The 20073-nt window shown below is 42.7% G+C and overlaps 1 protein-coding gene across 1 annotated transcript in view; it reads left to right on the plus strand.

Annotated features, from left to right (window-relative positions):
- PRKX (protein kinase X-linked) overlaps nt 1-20073 on the plus strand; it is a 78883-nt gene that overhangs the window by 10331 nt on the left and 48479 nt on the right. The window lies entirely within an intron of this gene.

Genomic DNA, 20073 nt, shown 5'->3' on the forward strand with positions numbered 1-20073 from the left:
AAGAAACTTGCCAAGCAAACCCCATGATAGTTTGGCCTTAGGGTTGCCATAAGTCAGAAATGACTTGAAGGCAAAGAACAACAAGAACAACAACAAGACATTAAGAAGATTATCGCACCGGGGTTAAAACGTTCCCTGGTGCGTTCTAATGTGCACGCGCGGGGGCGCACATGCAGCTTGATGGGAACCCAATGGAGCCCAGAATGCTATTTTACTGCACAGCGGAACGCTGCCGTTGCCACCAGGTGTTCCCATCGTGTTCCCATTGAGTTCCAGGGGACGCCATTTCTGGGAACTAAAGCGCCCCAGAAATGGCGTCCCCTGGAACTCAATGGGAACGCGATGGGAATGCCCAGCGGCGAAGGCGGCGTTCTGCTGTGTGGTAAAAGCGTTCTGGGCCCCATCGGGTTCCCATCATGCTCCATGTGTGCCCCCACGTGTGCATGTTAGAACACACCGGGAACGTTTTAACCCTGGTGCGATAACCTTCCAAATATATGCTTCTGGTAATTTTACTTCACTTGTGTGTGCATATACAGTGCACCCCTGTCATATGTGGTTTTCAACATACGCTGAAAGCCGCACGGGGGGAAGGGGCGCACATCCCCTAGGGATGAATGGGGCATGCACCCATGGCGCATGCGTGCTGCCATGCCGCCACATGCACGAGCCTCATTAATTTAAATGGGGCTTGAGCATAGGCGTTATATGTTTTACGTGGGGGGAGTCTGGAACGGATCCCCCGCGTACACAAAGGGTGCACTGTATATAGTTCATTGTTTAGCTTTTACACACATTCAAACGTAATAGTGTGTTGTTTATGTTTTTGGCAACCAAAATGCATTTGTAAACTAATCCCCCCCCCATTCCATTTTTCAATTGATTCCACTTTCTGATAGAATTCTGGTCCCTAACCTGCCAGATAAACAGGGGCATTCTGTATAATGTTATGGGGCTTTTCCTGGCATATATTAAACTGACATAAGTTGTATTATTCAAGTTATGTGGTCTAAATCTATTTACAAGAACTACTCTTGTAATAATACTCAGTGCCGGTGAGACAGAACTTTTTCCTTTCATCACCGTGCAGCCCTTTGATGCCACTTGAAAACCAGTTCCAGAGGGATAAACAAGTGTCTACCTGAAGTCCTTCCATCCTCCAGTTCTTATTCTAATGAAAGAAGTTCTATCAGCACGTGTCTCCCATTAGCTGACAGATTTACATAAGTGCTGACTTACCATTAAGCAGTTGATTCAGTGACTGTATTCTGGCTGGGAGTAGCACTTCTGGAACCATTGCAATGTACAATCACCCCTCCGTTTTTGCAGGGGATCCATTCTGCCCTTCCCCTGCGAAAACAGAAATTTGCCTATATTCAAGTCCCATTGGCTTGGATGGGGATGAGCACCTATGGGCGTGCACCATAGACACATGCTCCATTTTGTCCCCCTCTGTTTGCTGCCCGCAAACAGGTGAGGGACGTGGACTTCAAGTCCTTGAAAACAGAGGGGCAACTGTAGTTTGAATGTTGGCGCAAGAGATCAGGATTGTAATTCCCATTGAGACAAGGAAACCACTCGGTGACTTTGGGCAAGTCATATTCTCTCAGACTTAAGAGGAAGGCAACGGCAAACTGAAACCCTCTGAATAAATCTTGCCAAGAAAACTCCATGATGTGGTCATCATAAATCAGAGTCAACTTAAAGACCATAACAACAAAACATCTGAAAATACTTTGAAATTTAATTTTTAGCAAACATACTTAAAGGAAAAAAGTTATTTAAAATAAAAATCAATGTTGGGAAGCATTTACCAACAATGCAGTTTTAATACCTGGAAAAACCTGGTTGTGTAGCATGTAGATAGGATAAGAATGTGAAAATGCTCAAATACTGTGGAGATAACAACTCTTTTTCAACAGAAAACTAGCTTATTTATAGCCTCATCCTGTGTTTTTGGTGATTGAGACACAGAGTTACTTCCTCTTCTGGTTGTATTTCAGTCTTGCTATCTGCACTGTATTAAAAATTATGCAACCAGTTTTCTTTCTCTTATTTTCATTGTCCATAGTTTTATGGATTTGAAACACTTTAATGCTTGGAAAATTCACATATTAAGAAAAAACAGATATATAACAAATTATGGGAATTTTAATGCGTGGAATAAATGTTCAATTAAAAATTAATTTCACTGTTAATTCTTTAAAAACCTTATTTCAGCATATCTTTCAACAAACTCTACAGTTCATGAGAGAAGAGACCCAATGTGCAACTGGTATATCTTTTTACCTTCCTTCTTTCTTCAGTCCAAAGATTTTCTTTTGTCCCAAGATCTTGGAAATGAGTGTGTTTACATGTGATACCAAGCCATGGTCAATACTACAGGAAGTGCACTCATGAAGTAATTAGTAATTATCATACCAGATAGATGAGAAAAGGAAAGATTATTATAAGAAACACGCTTGTTACACTGTATTGTTTATGTATCCTTTTACTAAGAGGAAGTTGTTCTTTTGTTTGTTTTTTCATTTAAAGTGCTTATCATGTGATTCTACTATCAATTTCCTTAGACCTTATGGTATTTAGGAACCCTGGTGGTGGTGGCGCAGTGGTTAAATGGTATTTAGAAGTTCATATGCTGATGTCCTTTGGAAAGAATTTTCGTTGCATTCTACACACCTTCTTAGAAGTGTGACCCATTGAATTCATATATATATTGTATATTTGTATGTAAATGGAGCCATAGAGAAATAAGGGTAGATACAGTGAGTTTATTGTATAAAATTGCTTGTTGTGGAAGAGGAATATAGCTCTTTATAATTCTGTTTTCCCATCATAACACTGTTTGATTTTCTTTTTCAATTTTGAGAGGCGATGTCTGGTAGACAGTGTTGCCTGCTATCAGAACTTGACACTGAGATCCAAAAACACTGCAGGAATAATCCAGTTTGAGGTCACTTTAACTGTCCTGGCTCAGTGCTAAGGAATCTTGGGAATTGTAGTTTATTGTGGCACCAGAGCTCTCTGACAGAGAAGGCTAAATGTCTCAGAAATCTACAGTTGCCAGAATTCCCTAGCATTAAGCCAGGGGAGTTAAAGTGGTCTCAAACTGGGTTATTTCTGCATGGTGTTTTAGACTTGAGTCTCAGGCCTGCTCCCCCCCACCCCGCCCCGAGCCTCAGGACAAGGAGAGGATCTGAGGACAAAAACGTTGTCCTGAAATCACATTTGTACATTTTTATTTTATTATTAGTTTTTACTGTATGGGATGTGAGCATGGGATCTGTTCAGTGTTTTATCCCAGACCTTAAATGGATTATCTAAGGTCCAAAGCACACTTCAGAAATAATCCAGTTTGAGACTGCCCTGGTTCAGTGCAGGGGAATTCTGGGAACTGTAGTTTTGTGAAACATTTAATAATAATAATAATAATAATAATAATAATAATATGTTTTATTTATATACCGCTATTCCAAAGATCATAGCGGTGAACAGCAAGTAAGCTAATTAGCAAGTAAGCTAATTTGCCCCCAACAGTCTGGGTACTCATTTTAGCGACCTTGGAAGGATGCAAGCCTGAGTCAAGCTTGGGCCCTTTTGCTGATCTTGAACTCGCAACCTTCTGGTTTCGAGTGAATGGCTGCAGTACAGGCATTTAACCCATGCACCACCAGGGCTTCATTTAGCCCTCACTGGGCTCATTCCCACTTGCAGTTAGACGATTCCCTATTCGCCCTCACTCCGTGTTGGAAATCGTTCCAAGGGTTCCTTGTTCCCACTATAAAGCAGGTCTTTTCTTACCCCAGTGTAATCACTTTTTTGGGCATGGCACCATTTCAGTTCAGCTCAGGATGAGGAGGAAAGGAGGACGGAGGAAAGGAATGGAGGGAGAGGAAGAAGCTGGGACAGGGGAAAACGGGAATGGAAGGAGAAGGAGCCAGATGGGGACAGAGGAAGAAAACCAGGACAGAGGAGGAGGAAACCAGGGAACGGAGGGAGAAGGAGCTAGATGGGGACCGAAGGAGGAAGCCAGGGACGGGGAGAAGCTGGGGATGAGGCACAAGGATGAGGGGGGGGGGGGGAGACAATGTTTTTTTTTAAAAAAGTAAATTGATAGAAATTCAATTCATTTGATCCATCGACTGATCTCAATCCATTGATTGATCAATCAATCAAATATTCTATCAATTTTACTTTTTTAAAAAATGCCCCGGCAAAGTACAAGGCAGTGCTGAGAGGGGAGGAAATGCTGGATCTGCCAAAAACTGGTAGGGATCGTAAACACCCCTCTACCCTTAGTCCCTCCCCTTAAGAATGAATCGATTCTGATCTGTCATTCCCACTTATGAACTCGCTTGAGAATCGATTCTTCTCAAAAACAACTTCAATTATTATTATTATTAACCTTTATATAGTGCTGTAGATTTACACAAAATAACTGCTACCAAAAAACCCTGGGCTTTTGTGTTTGCTCCACTTTTTTCCCCTGGAATCGATCCAGTGAGGATTAGAACGATTTCTAGTGGGAACTAGGGGGCATATACATCAAATTAGGATTCTGAGATTCTTGTAGTGGGAACGACCCCTCTGTCGAGAGCTCTGGTGCCACAACAAGCTACAGTTCCCTATCATTGTGCCAGAGGAATTTAAGTGGTCACAAACTGGATTTTTTGCAGTGTATTTTGGACCTAAGACATTGAAACCTATCCCTAAAATGTGTTTCATACCTGGACAGCTCCGTTAAGATCTGGAATAACCCAGGCAGATTTAGCATTCCTTACGAGGAGCCAGTCCATCATCGATGCAGGTTGCTTCAGACTGGCTTCAGTAGACAACTAGGGCACTTCCTGGTCCAATGCGCCTCTCCCTCAGCAGCCCCTCAAACCACAGCAACACCCTATCTCAATGAGTAAGTAATGGTTGGTTTAGGAAAATACTGAGCTGGCCCAGGGCTAATTCCCTCAGTTGTTGTTGAACATGATGATACAGGACTGCAATCTTTGGTTTTCCTATCTGATTGTTAACTTGTTCAGTTTGTTCTCACTTTCTACACCCTACACTAAATGGCTGAAGCTGCAGTAAAATGTCTTTTCTCCATCTGAGGCTCATGTGAATTGCACTACTGTCAGCAAAACCTGTTATATCTGTCTTTTTTCTCAGTTCTGCTTAGGCATTTGATTCTTCCTCCTTCTCCATTTCCCCCACCACGCAGCTCCAGCTAAGCATCTTCTCCCATCTCTCTCTTTTCATTTTTTTACCCTTCCCATTCCCATAATCTCTGCCTACCCTTCCCCTCTTTCCTTGGTCACTCTGTTTCTTTCTTGCTCCTTTCTCTGTTCACCCTCCTCCCCACCAATGCTGATGACAACTTTCAGGATGAAGTCTTCCAAAACCTGACTTTAATTAATAATAATCAAACAGTGGTATTGGTAATGGCACAACAACCATGAAAGCAAAGTTTGGAAACTCTATTTTTGCTTGAAAAATTCCTTTAGTTGGAAAGCAACTCTCGTTATGTTAAAAATGTGTCAAATTTGCCACAGTAGTTTACAAGAGAAAATGTGAATGTTTCTCTTCAAAGCAGAGCCTGAAAAACTTACTCTAGATGGACTACAGTTGCCACGTGACGTTAAAAACAGTTATTTTAAAATAGAACTAGAATAAGTTCCTCTTTTCTGTTCTGTGTTGAACTTCAAAATGTAATTTTCAATTGGAGAAATTTCTTCTCTTTGTTAAAGTTTATATTTTTTGTGCTCTGAACAATTGTTGTTAATGCTTAATAATAATGCTTTAGTACAGCACCAGGACTCTCCCCAATGAATCCAGTTTTGGTCTGAAAATCTCGGGCCTGGATGCTTTGGACTTGCCCCCATGATAGACTGTGGCTGAAATTCACAATGTGGTTATAATGTATAGTAGAGTTACACATTTGTAACCAATTCATACTCATAATCCTGACATAATTAATAGTGTAAGAAATATGTGGAATCATAATAGTCTCCCAGTCCTAGCTTACTTGACAGAATCCATTTTGAGCCATGGTTGTTTGTTCTCCTGTTGATTTCAGATACAGCAGATTGATCTCTCTACTCCCTCCTGGCAGCTGTCTTTGGTGTGAGGAGGAATTGTGAAAGGATCTTCTCTGAATGTTGCCACAAAGTCATTGGTGGAGGTGGAAATGTCAGGGCAGGGACCCAGCTTAGTTAAATATACTTAATGAAGTAGCTTAACTAAAGTCTCAAGCAGACAGGGGGAAAAGGTGGTGGCCAGAGTTGTTCCTGGCCTGATTGCTGCAGGACTGTGGCAACCACACATGTCCGGTCTCGATCCAGGCCGTTGCCGCAGTCTGAATCAGCCACTGAAAAGGAGGGGCTTTTTCTGCTCATTTTTTTGCCTCACCTTTTCTGGGTTGGGGCAAGCTCAGCTAGTTTCTGGTCCGTTCAGGGCATGCATTTATTTATTATTATATTATTATTATTATTATTATTTTATTATTATTTTATTATTTTAACCTTTATTTATAAAGCAATGTAAATTACACAGCACTGTACATACAATCTTTTAAATAGATGGTTCCCTGCCCTCAGGCTTACAAAAAGACACAACACAAAAGGAGAAGGGAGTGGTGGTGGGGAAGGGGATGAGGTCTATCAATTCTTCTCTACCTCCGAGGCCTGGACCAAGGCAGATGGACTGGAGGGAGGGCTTGACTTCTTAATGGATGGGTAAACTTCTTCCAGGGAGGCCTGTTGGAGCTAGCCTGCCTCTCTAGTAGGACAATACGTATAAAATACATAGCAATCAGGAAATGATTCAATAAAACAGGACACAAAAGAACATCAAATAGCAAGTTACAATTATGCCATGCCTGGGAATGCTTCTCTGAACAGGATGGTCTTCAACTCAGTTTTGAAGCTGGTTAAAGAAGTGATGGCTCTTGCTCAGGGGGGAAGGTTCCAGGAGTGAGACGGGAGCGAGCGAAAGGGGTGAATCCGAGGTGGGGCAGAGGAAATCATGGGCTGGACAGTCGACCTTGACTACCAGAACGAGGGCCCGAGTGGGAGGTGAGGGAAAGAAGGTCTGATAAGTAAGGAGGGCCAGCCCATGGAAGGCTTTAAAAATGGACAGCAGAGCTTATACTGAATGCGGAAAGGGATGGGGAGCCAGTGAAGGGATGCCAACAAAGGAGAGATATGGTCAGAGCGGTGGACAGATGTGATAATGCGTCGAGCTGAATGCTGGACAGAAATTAAAGGACGGAGGTGAGAAAGAGAAGAGCCAGCCAGAGATGTTACAGTAATCAAGTCGTGAGACACTAGGGCATGGGCCAGAATCTTGGCAGTAGAGGGGAGAGATTGGTCGGATTTTGGCAATATTGTACAAAAAGAATCCTGCAGGTCTTGGCTTATACAGCATTCCCCCAATGCGGCCTGATGGCAGTCTTTCCAGCTTGTCTGTTTGGGGCCTAAATATAACTTAGTAGTTGATCTACAGGGTGTTCAAAATTATCTTTACTATTGAATTCTATATACAATTGAAAATATCAAGATAATTTTCATATACCCTGTAGAATCTTGGCCTATATCTTTAATTGCAGAATCGGCTATAAATTTATGTAACTGTCACCAAAATTCTCACACCTAGGTATAGGTATAAACTAGATATAACAACAAAGCTACTAAAGGTGGGATCAAGTACTTTCACATGAACACTGAATATCCATGAGTCAGCTATAGAAGAGTGCTCTCTCACTTTCTCTCTGTTTTGTGTATGTTGCACAGTTGTGGTGGAATGGAAAATATATTCACGTAGCTCCATGGAATACTTGGGCTTTTGCAGTCACTTTTAATGCAACTCAAAATCAAATATTCATGTACCCATTCTAACCAACTATAAATAGTACTTGTAATACTTCTGAAAGATACCCAAAACTCTGCTCTTCTTTCCAAGAAAACAAATGAAAATGGAAGATATTCATATAACACAAAAAATACAGATTTTGTGTATAAAGTCTGCATGTGTATGCTCAGCAGTTTCAGGACTGGAGTTAATGTTTGAGAATTAAGCCCAGTAATCTAAAAGCTGAAAATTTCTACCCTGCATCAGACTCAGCTCTGTCCAGTTTCAGATTCTTCTTTCAGTAGTCAGCCAGCCGGATGCTTGTCAGAAGCTTATGCAAATAGGGCAGTGGTAGGCTGGCGATTTCTGCACCAAATCAAAGGTGGTAGTTTTAACCTACTAAAGCTGCAAGTGAGATGGCATCAGTTTACTGAAAGAGCACCTTCTCCCTTAAGATGTCTTCCGGGTGCAAGCTAATGGAAGTGAAGTGGGTCAGTGGCTAGAGAGAAAGACATTTTGGTAGTAACATCCTACTCATTTAAATGTTATATTTTAACTTTTTAAATGTTTTTGCATTGTTTTTAATTTGTATGGTTTTAAATTTTTTGTGAGCTGCTTGAGTCTCCATATCAGGAGAAAGGTGGGATATAAATAAAATAAAATCATCATAATAATAACAAAAATAATTATGAAGCAGACTTACCAGGGAATTTTTCCTTTTACTATCAGTTATGATATTTTGGTCCCAGCTGAACACCATTTTATTCTCTTAAACCTTTTCATAATTCATGATGTCTTGGCCATAGTTGATTATCATGATAAGCCAAGAGTGTCTCAAACTCAGACTTACAAGTAATGAGTAGCATGTTGGTGCTCTTTGCCCAGTTACTACCATTGGGTGTTTGTTGATGTTGTTGTTTGCCTTCAAGTTGTTTCTGACTTATGGAGACCCTAAGGCAAACCTGTCATGGGATTTTTTTGGCAAGATTTGTTCAGAGGAGGTTTGCAGTTGCTTTCCTTTGAGGCTGAGAGCATGTGACTTGTCCAAGGTCATCCAGTGGGTTTCGTGGCTGATCCAGGATTCCAGCCCTGGTCTCTAGAGTCGTAATCCAGTGCTGAAACTACTACACTGTACTGGCTCTGAGTGTTTCTTAGGAATGGCTAAGAAAACCACAGACATTCATGGTTTGCTTCTCATGAACTCCAAACCTGGGAGTCTGGCTTCTCTCTCCAAGCCAGATTTATTAGCTTGGGTTTGCTGTTGCTTATGGCTCTGGCTTCAAAGATAAGATAAGAAAGATAAGGCAGAATCTTCAGTTTGGTGTTCATGATAAGCGGACTATGCATGGATATCCTGTGCTTTAACCACACCTACATTCAGGACAAGCCAAGGCAGTTTATGCTACTAAATCCAGATCTCCAAAACTCTGGTTTGTCATGTCATCCAAACACAGCTACAGTGTGATACTCTCTGCTAACAATAGCTATACTATACTTTCTAATCAGTTTTTGTTTTGTTCTTTATATTGTATCTGTTTTGTGAGCCACCTGGGGACTTTGTGTTACAAGGTGATACTATAACTATATGTATATAAATGAATTTAATGACTGTTCTAATATTTGATGACATATCCTGTATGAGCTTGTCCTCTGCAAAGATTTGGCTTTCTAGGGTAGTAATCCTTACTGCCTTTTGTGCCACAGAATTTTATAAACCAATTTCACCATATCTTTGAACTTGGAACAGAAATTGGAAGGAATTATAGATGATGTATAAGGACTGCGGATTAATTGTGTTTTAAGGCTGATGAATGGATCCTGGTTTGACAATCCCACCCTTCTGTCATCAGTCAAAATTTGCTAAGTCAAGGGTCAGAGAGCTTGCATACTGCTTGCAATTAGATATAAGCAATTAGAAGGGAATTGGTGAGTGAAAAATCAGGACTGGGGAGTAGGAGTAAAGAGTAAAGGAGTAAGAGGTTTTTACAGGAGTAGGAGTAAGAATAAGGAGTAACAAAAGGATAATAAGAGTATAATATGAGAAGGAGTAACATTAAGAAAAATATCTTACACTGGAGTAGGACAAGGAGTAACCCCAAAACCACCACTGCTCCCCAGCCCTGTGAAAAATAAAGAGCACTGAAAGGAACAATGGAGCATCCCTTACTTTTCCTTTCAAATGTGCATTAATGATTTGACATCCCATCTTTTGTTCTTGTTGACTGCATTTGTGTTGGAACGTGACCCATGAGAACCCTGCTGATGAGACATCTCCAAGACCCCCTGTACTCCACTGCTCTGCCAGTTCCTGCAAACTCATACTTTTAATAAGAGTTCATACAGCTAGTATGTGGCTTTCCTCTCTTTCTGCTTCCCTCTACCTTTCCTAGCATTATTGGTTTTTCCAACGATTCATGCCTTCTCATGATGAGTCCAAAGTACATCAGGCTAAATTTTGTCATCTTGGCTTCCAGGGAGCTTTCTAGCTTGATCTGCTCTATGGCCCATCTTTTTGGCTGGTCACGAAATCCCCAGAACTCTTCTCCATCACCACATCTCAAATGAATTGATCTTCTTCCTTTCTTCTTTCTTAAATGTGTAACTCTCTCATCCATACATGGTGATAGGGAATACAACAGCTTGTATGATCCCATCTTATACTATAAAAATTCTACAGGAACTCTTGGCACTTTCTGGCAGTTTCTTGATCTGCAATCTCTTTGTAGTGATCTCCTTCATCAGCTGTGAATTTACTAAATTAGGCTGTATGTTATGCTGGTAAAGAGTCTTCGGCCTGTTACAGACTGCCAAAATAAAGCTGCTCCGGGTCTCTTTGGAGGTATGCTGTTTAAATGATGCATGCATCCTAAGAATCCAGAAGCTGCACCAAAGCTGCACTCCAGTGCTTAGGAATGGAGTGTGGCTTTGGCACGACCTCCGGACTCTTAGGACCCATGCATCATTTAAATAGCATGCCTCCAAAGAGACCCGAAGCAGCTTTATTTTGGCAGTCTGTAACAGGCCATAGTGTTCAGCTTCAAATTACGTGTTTTAATTCATATTTCTGTGGCAGCTTGTGGATCTATGCACTCAAATTCAATTAGAATTTTGAGCTCTATTGCTTACTGCTCAGATTCTTTTCACCTGGTAACATGCTCCAAATGAGAACATGTTCAAAAAGCAAGTTTGACGGGCTTATTCATTTAGCTGTTCTCTATGATAACAGTTGCCTAGCATTAAACTGCAGTCCAATCTCCATTAAAAGTGGTAGGACTTGCATCCTTCTTGTACAGGATTATAACTTTGAAATATGTTTGTTTCATTTGCAAGAAACATGTTATTTTAATAACTGATGGACTTTGAGTAGATCATGTGCTGTGCAATACCATACTATTGTTGAAATAAGCAAAGTTCTATATCTCTGACCTTCAACTACGATGTTGTCTGATTGAATTTGACATTGTTTATATTATGATTTATACTGTAAAGACGACGGTATATCAGATTTTTATCTACAAAGCTCTGTATTAAAAATCATCAGACATAAATAGCTTGGTATCTTGCTATCTGCCTATATGTTATACTAAACGCTACCAAACCAGTTAAGCAGCATTCTATAAATGGTTGTGTTCAGCAAGAAAAAATTGTAGGTAGAATTGCATGGTGGTAATTTAAGTGACACCACTACAAAGTCTACCCAGTGTTTGCTGCTAAACATCCTGCTTATACTGCTTTTGTACAATTACATTAATAAGTCAAAACTACTTTCCATATGGCTTCCACTTAATGTATACAATCGAAAGTACAAACCGTGCTTGTCTGGGGAAGAAAATACATAAGACAAGCTGTCTGTATTGATGTTCAGATCTACTGTGTTAAGTCATTTGTTTGGTCATGAATAGTATTAATGGATGAACAAATCCATTGTATCTTATAGCAGTGCTTATTCCACATAGGTAAATATGCCAGTGGCTGAATACACATTTGATACAGTCCATATTAGATAACCTGATATCATCACAACTGAAACAGTGAGTTTTAAACACTTGTAAACAGTTTTCTGACTTATCTACTTCAAGGATTCTACTTTGCTCTGAAAGAAATTCACTAAGGAGAATTTTTCCACATAATTCTGCAAAGTGTGTTGCAGCGATATCATTTCATTTGTACAGTACTTTAGTAACTAACGATATCCTTATTAGATCTAGACATGGAAGATGTGGTATGTCTTGCTTCACAGAATATAGACTGCTGGTGGTGAGAAATGTGCTTTGCAGTAATGAAGGAAAAAACAGGAATCTCTTTTTACTTCTACCCTCAGTAGAATCAAGCCAAGCATTTTCACTTCTACCATCAAAACAGAATCAAGACTGCGAAATTTGAGTCCTTTTTGGTGCAGAGGGAACTGCAGAACTCAGTAGCTGCTGTGAAGAGTAGTTTCCAGATTAAATAATAAAGTCAGTGTGACTTTAAGCTTTTATATGAATAGTTAGCTAGTAAGAATGCTGTTCTTCCATTCAGCTTTTGTTGCAAGTTTTAAAAAAATAAAAGTCAAGATCATAGAAGAGACCACAAGGGCCACCCAGTCCAATCTCCTGCCATGCAGGAACTCACAATCAAAGCATCTGTGACAGATCGCCATCCAACCTCTGTTTAAAGACCTCTAAAGAAGGAGACAAATGCTGTTATTCTAGAGATGAAGAAAGAGACCCGAGAATTTATGCCCTACTACTTGCTACATCACAAAATGACGTAGAAGTGAGGGCAAGAATCTTATCAATTGTGTATGATGGAAGCCAGCAACATTAGATAAATATATTCTCCATAGCACTTGTAAGTGTAGAGGATGAACAAAAGAAAAGAATGTTGTTTCTCTAGTTTTTTTTAAAAAGGCTTATCTTGGGGGATGTTGATGTCTTCTTCCAACAAACCAGTAATATTTACATATATTATTTTAAAAAGACTACGGTAGAAAAACCTATATATTACTGCCTTGCCATTTCATAGCAAATTACTGTTTTCAGATCCTTTAAAGTGAAAATAGAGATACATAGGAATGATCACGATGTGCAGATATTACAAGATTGTTGTTGTGCCTTCAGGTCTTTCCCAACCTATGGTGACCCTAAGGTGAGCATATAATGGAGTTTTCTTGGCAAGTTTTATCAGACGGGGTTTGTCATTGCAATGCTCTGAGGCTGAAGCAGTGTGACTTGTCCAAGGTCATCCAGTGGGTTTCCATAGCTGAGGGGTATTTGAACTCATAGTCGAATGCTCAAACTACTACACCACACTAGCTCTCAAGCACTTACTCATAAACGATACCATAAAAAGGAAAGCCAAATAAATGAAAAGAGCAAAAGAAAAGATAAAATACCATATCTTAAACATGGTACGGTGTTATAAGTATGCATATTCACAATGCATCATATAGGTGATTTCTGGTTCTTTTAAGGTGATAACATCTGTACGTCAGATGGAACTTATCCCTAGGTATGTTCCAGAGTTAAGCCGATGTATATAGTCTAGTCTAGAGACAAATATTTGACTATTTCATCCTCACAAGTGAGGACAAATAATTTCTGTAGTTTTCCCCTTGCTGCAGGGAAAATGAATATTCTTGCTACAGGAAAATTTATATTTTCTGTACAGTTCTTACCTGGTATTTGCATATTCCAATGTATTCCACAAAGCTTTCTGCACAAAAATGGTGGATTTTATGCAAAATTTATAATTACAAATAATGTATAGCCATAACTATACATTTCAAGGAAATTAGTAATTGACAGAATTCTCAAAACATGGCAGTTGTAGGGACCTGAAAACCAGATGCCATGAGATACCAGGCTGAGTAGCAAGATTAGATGCACAAAATTGTTAGGCAGTCTACACTTAATGGAGTGTATCTCTGTCCATTTTCTTGTATGCTTGTGCAATTCATTTCCTTTGACTACAATGTATTGGACTAACTGGATAATTTGAGTGTTTGAGACTACCTTACAAAAATGTCCAGTGTATCACTCCATCTGGTAGACAGAAAAATGCTTTTATCTGTTTTGGTCAGATCTCACCAGTTTAGGGTACCACTTTCAGGAAGAATCAAGAGAAAGGAGACCAAAATGATCAAAGGTCTAGAAACAAAGCCTTATGAGGGATGTCAGAAACTAATTCATGAATGTCACTAATGATCTGACAACTATGTTTGTGGGTCTCTGAAGGACACTTTTAAACATGTTTCTCAATACATTTCAGGTGATTCGCTAACCTAAACCTTGCTTTCTCATTTGTTGAATGTTGAGCTGATAATGATTTTTCATTCCTTTTTGTTTGTTTGAAACAGCTACGGTATGGATTTATATGTTTTGGTATGATCTAGGTGAAAATATTTCAATGATATCACTGTGATGTCATTCAAATAAGACATCTCATCATGCTGTGTGACTGGGTGTGTGATAATGATGAGTTAATTGTGTTAATTGTGGAGTAGTGTTGACTTATAAAAATAATTTGTTTTGGAATTAATTGTCCAGGAATTATAATTAGAACTGAATAAGTTTTGCTATCTACTTGCCTTTCTTGGGATGAATTAGATTTGTCTTCAGAGCCATTTTTGGCAGTTTAGTTGGTATGAAATAAGGTAATAAGGAACAATGAAATGATAATATTTCAGGAATCAACTCTTCTAGAACATGGCCTCATAGCCTGAAAAACCCACAAAAAGCTATAGAAATGACAATATTTTTTCACTAGTTTTGAGTCTCATCCAGAATAACACATCTTTACATTTCTTGTTTGTTTGTGAACCTATGAAAAAATGTGAGTCTGATAAATTCTTTAAAAAGCCCAAACTAAATGAAAATCTCAATAAATGAGTATAGTGGTTATAATCTCTGAACACTTTACATTGGTTGAAATTGGTTTCTCTGATCCACATGCAAGACTCTTGTGTTGTGATAGGTTCCTTCATTCTTAGTGTTGAGCTAAACAAAAGAGACTCCCACCCAATATCCAATGGTTAATGTCAGTGGGATTTGGGCTTGGAGTTGCTTATCTGTTTCCTGCAGTGGGTCTGTGGAAGGTTTTTTGTTCTGTTTTTTAAAATTGTGCCACTGGTGTGCCCTGGCCTCTACCCCCTCCTTTTTAAAAATGACAATAAAAGAGCTCCTTGTCTCCTGTATAAGTTGCTCCTCAGAGGCTGCTAGTTAGCTGATGACTGTGTTTTGTAGCCTGGGAAACAACAGCACTTAATTTTTTAATCTGAGAACTGAAAACAAGATTTCAACTTTGTCTTTAAATAACAGCAGCCTCTTCTCCTTATAATACACGTAACCCCCCCAAAAAAAGCTAGTAGACTACAGAGTAGCTATTTTTAAGTGACTGTGGGATGAAACAGACAGTCCTTTTGCGCCACCTTCTGAGTGGCTTGGAAGCATGGCATTTACACGCCACACTCTCACAAGCCGCCCAGAAGCCACCCCACTGTTTATACAGGGGGCAGCTTACAGGCAGTCTGGTGGCACAGTATTTATACGGTGCTGGAACACCTTAAAGCCAGTTTCCAGTGCAGCTCTTTGCTGCTCATTTCTTGGCTGGCAAAATGGTAGAATGGGGCCACAGTGGGTGGTTGCCACAGCCCCAATCTGGCTTTGGAAGGGGTGGCTTAAAGCCACCCCTTTGGGGCAGTCTGTTTCACCCTTATGACTATTTTGAAATGATTGTTTTTTCACATTAATTTCTGCCACAGTGTACACAGAAGAGGCTTTCATCAATTAAGCAAACACATTTGAAAGAAAGTAGAAAAAAATAATGGTAATTATGTTATCAGGCAATTATACTTTTCAAAGATATTTTAGGGGTGAAAAAGACCACCCCTTTGCACTGGCTTGGGGACAATGTCAGAGTGCAACATTTAGACACTGCATGCTCTCATGCCACCCCCAAGCCGGTGTCATGCCACCCACCTGCCCATTTGATGGCACTCTGGTGGCATGGTGTTTACATGCCGCATGCCACAAGAGTGTCGCGAGGCTGCTGCAGTGGCAGAAAAGCTGGCTTTTTGATGGCTCAAAAAGGAGCAGTATTTTGCTGCTCCTTTTTGTACCAGAAAAAAGCTGGGTTGGGGGCATGGCATGCGGTTGCTGTTACCCCAACATGGTGTTTAAAGGAGTGGCATTAAGCCGCTCCTTCAGGGTCATCTGTTTAAGCCCTCAGTGTCTGTTTCAATACTTATAATGCAAATTATCCATATTTTTCAAAGGCATGTTAAAAACCAAATCACCTTAATTGCTTGATGGTTTTATACAAGGTAGCATTTCTATTATATCTGTGTCTCTATAAAGTGATTCCCAAGACTTTTAGACTACATGTTTTCCTCTTTCTTGACAAATTGAACTACTAATTTTCAATTAGTTTAACATGTCCATGGTCAGTCAAACTTACTTTGCCAAATGGTGAATCTTACCATTTTTAGAGCAAATGTTTGCTAATATGAATGCAAGTTCTGGATATAAAGCATGAACACATTTGTCTAAATCCAATTGTTAGTGCCAATTAGTGTTGACCCATTAAATCATTGGGAATGTGGTAAGTTCCATTTGTTCAGTGAGTATAATCTACCTATTGTAGAAAGCTATTTTCTGAGCACTGTCATGTAAGAATTCTTGCTAGTCGTGCATCTATGGTGTTTCAGCTATGATAAGAGTAGTTTTTAAAAATACATAATTAAATGGCAGCATTGTTAGATATGATAGCAGTGTTTTAGGTCTGTCAACATCCAGCAGTTTGCAGTGGAACTTTAAATGCCAATAGTTCCTTAGAGTCAAAACTTTTCATTTGTGCCAGTGCCTATGCTTGTCATTGATTAAAGTGAAAATAAAACTTGTGTAATATTTTAAGCTTTTATACAGATAAACAACAGTGGAATACTGGGAAAGTAGGACAGGTCAGAAAGGTTGGGAACCCCTGGCATAGACAAACTTACACGGTATCCCAAGAACTCTCTGACAATAGGTACCGTATTTTCTGGCGTATAAGACGACTGGGCGTTTAGGACGACCCCCAACTTTTCCAGTTAAAATATAGAGTTTGGGATATACTCACCGTATAAGACTACCCCTCTTCCAACGCACACCAAATAAAAATTAAAAAAACATCAGATTTGTCATCAATATGGTAATTTTAATTCAAATGCTTATGACATGCAGGTACCTAGCAGGAAAACTTGTTGTATACAAAGCCTGCTTGGATTGGTCAGCTCTCCCTGCCTGCCCAACCCTCCCTGTCTCCAAGACTATCAGAGCAGTATTGCAAACATGTCTCTTTTTTTCATATCCCGGGTGTTCTGGATGCGTGCAGCTTGCTCTGCCCTTCAGTTACATATGCGACGACTGCAGATTCTCCAGTCTGGCTTGGAAGTTTCAGCACCTGCTCTGTAAGATGACACCCGGCATATAAGACGACCCCTGACTTTTGAGAAGATTTTCCAGGGTTAAAAAGTAGTCTTATACACCAGAAAATACAGTACTTTTTTATTTGAATCTCTGCTGACTGAAAACTGAGAATTGCATATACAGAAGAGGGGGAGACTAGTTCAGCATGGATCTATGAATGTAAGACTCTGATATTGTACCCAAGTATAGCACTATGCAATATGCTCCGTAGAGTATAATAGCGCCCCAGAATCCTGGTTGAAAAAACCTGATTTATGCTCACCAGTAGTTAGGACATGGCTTAGCAGGAATTTGCTTCAACTATATATATAGTACAAAATACATAATTATGTGTGCAAATTGGGTTCCCTCCCACCAGTGGAACTACTTTTCCATGATGATAGGATTGTGTGCTCCTTTGAGGTAAGAGGTTATGCTAACAACAGCAGCACTGCTGGTAAGTTCTCCCATGTCAGACAAGCAGACAAGCTTTTGCTGAGGAATAAGTTATAGGTACATGAAGTATGAGGAACATGCATTGGGGAAACCAGACATAGTAAAATGGAATATAAAAGATTGCAATACTTGGGGAGAATGAGCTAAAGTGGACAGGAATGGGACATTTTGAGTCAGAAAATTACACAATGTTTTATTCACAAAATTAAGAACTAATAAGAAATGGGGTGGCATTAATAGTGAGGAGAGATGTAGCAAAAGCAATCAAAGGATATCATGCAAAGTGTAACTGAATAATATCAGTAAGACTTTAGGGAAGACATATCAGTATAACCATGATTCAACTACATAAGCAAAAGGGAAATTTATGCTCCAGCTACAGAAGAAAAACAGGAAGAATTAGTAGGATTCTATGGTGGAGTCCAGGAGGAGATTGATCACAAACCACAATAAGAGTTCTTGCTAATCCTAGGCGATTGTAAAGCAAAAATAGGAAACAGCAGAATCAAAGACAAAGACAGGAAAAATTTGACCTGTCAAGAATGAAGCAGGAGAGAAAGGAGATTGAATTTTGTAAAGCCATGAATTTGGCCATCACAAACACATTCTTCAGGAGTGACTATATATATGAACTGTATACAGGATATCCAGTGTAGAAATGAAGTAGACCAGGGGTAGGCAACCTTTTTGAGCCGGGGTCGGGTTGCTGTCCTCAGGCGACTGGGGGGCCGAAGCTGGGGGGGTGGGCTTCGACCTTCCGGGGCGGGCACGTGCCCCGGGGTGGAGCTTCCACCCCTCTGGGGCGGGGCCACATGGGGGGTGGGCTTCACCCTCTGGGGCGGCGGGGTATGTGCTGGGGTGGGCTTCCACCCTCCAGGGGCGCAGGCCGCATGCCGGGGCGGAGCTTCCACCCTCCGGGGGCCAGGCCTCCCCATTTTTGCTGGCCCCTGACGGGGGCCCTAGGCCCCGTCAGAGACCAGCAAAAAAAGCTGGGCGGGGCCTGCCAGTGCTGGAGAACCCCCTGGAGGGCCCAGTGACGGCACTGGGCCTTCCAGCGCGGCCCCCAGCCGCCATGGGAGCCTGCCTGGAGGGCCCCAGAGACTGCAGCGTGGGCCCCTCCCGAGGCCCCTGCTGCCCTGGGAGCCATTGCTGCAGGGCCCCAGAGACGGCACCGGGCCTGCAGAGCCCCCTGCTGCCCTGGGAGCCCTCTGCAGGGCCCCAGAGACGGCAGTGGGCCCCCCGAGGCCCCCTGCCGCCTGGGACATCCTGCGGGCCCCAGGGACGGCAGGGCTCTGCAGAGGCCCCTGCCGCCCTGGGAGCCACTCTGCAGGGCCCCAGGGATGGCAGCAGAGGGCCCTGCAGAGGCCCCCTGACGCCTGGGAGCCCCTCCTGCAGGGCCCCAGGGAAGGCAGCAGGCTCTGCAGAGGCTCCCTGCCGCCCTGGGAGCCCACCCCGGAGGTCCCGAGGACGGCAGCGGGCCTCCCAGAGGCCCCTGCCGCCCTGGGAGCCCTCCCTGCAGCGGCCCCAGGGACAGCAGGTAGGGCCCCTGCCCCGCAGAGACGCCCCCTGCCCCCGCCCTGGGCAGCCCCCTGCAGGGCCCCAGGGCGGCAGAGGGCCCGCAGAGGCCCCCTGCCGCCCTGGTGAGCCCTCCTGCAGGCACCAGGGAGGCAGAGGCGTCCCAGAGGCCCCCTGCTGCCCTGGGGCCTCCTGCAGGGCCCCCCCTAGAGACCGGCTTAGCGGGCCCCGCAGAGGCCCCCTGCCGCCCTGGGAGCCCTCCTGCAGGGCCCCCGGCGGCAGCGGGGCCCTGCCGGGCCCCTGCGCCCTGGGAGCCCTCCTACAGGGCCCCAGAGACAGCAGCGGGCCCCGCAGAGCCCCCTGCCGCCCTGGGAGCCTCCTGTCAGGGCCCCAGGGTCGGCAGAGGCCCCCTGCCGCCCTGGGCCCCTCCTGCAGGGCCCCAGGGATGGCAGCGGGCCCCGCAGAGGCCCCCTGCCACCCTGGGCCCTCCTGCAGGGCCCAGGGATGGCCGAGGGCCCCGGCAGAGGCCCCCTGCCCTGGCCTGGGAGACCCTCCTGCAGGGCCCCCAGGGACGGCAGCGTGGCCCGCAGAGGCCCCCTGCGCCCTGGGAGCTTTTTTTTTTTTTTTTGTTTTGTTTTCTTTCTTCCCTGCCCCACAAATGGCGCGGCCCATGTCCTAGTTCTGTGCCGACTCGCTGCCGACGGGTGGGTCCTCGGCTTGGGGCGCCAGTGTCGGCTGCGCCGCCCGCTCGGACCACCACGACGCCGCCCGTTGGTGGCTCCGTCGTGCGGCCCTTGGCCTTCGGCTGTTTGGAGCGTCATCCGTGCCCCGCGGG

This window comes from Sceloporus undulatus, chromosome 3, assembly GCF_019175285.1.
Source record: "Sceloporus undulatus isolate JIND9_A2432 ecotype Alabama chromosome 3, SceUnd_v1.1, whole genome shotgun sequence".
NCBI classification, from domain to species: domain Eukaryota; kingdom Metazoa; phylum Chordata; class Lepidosauria; order Squamata; family Phrynosomatidae; genus Sceloporus; species Sceloporus undulatus.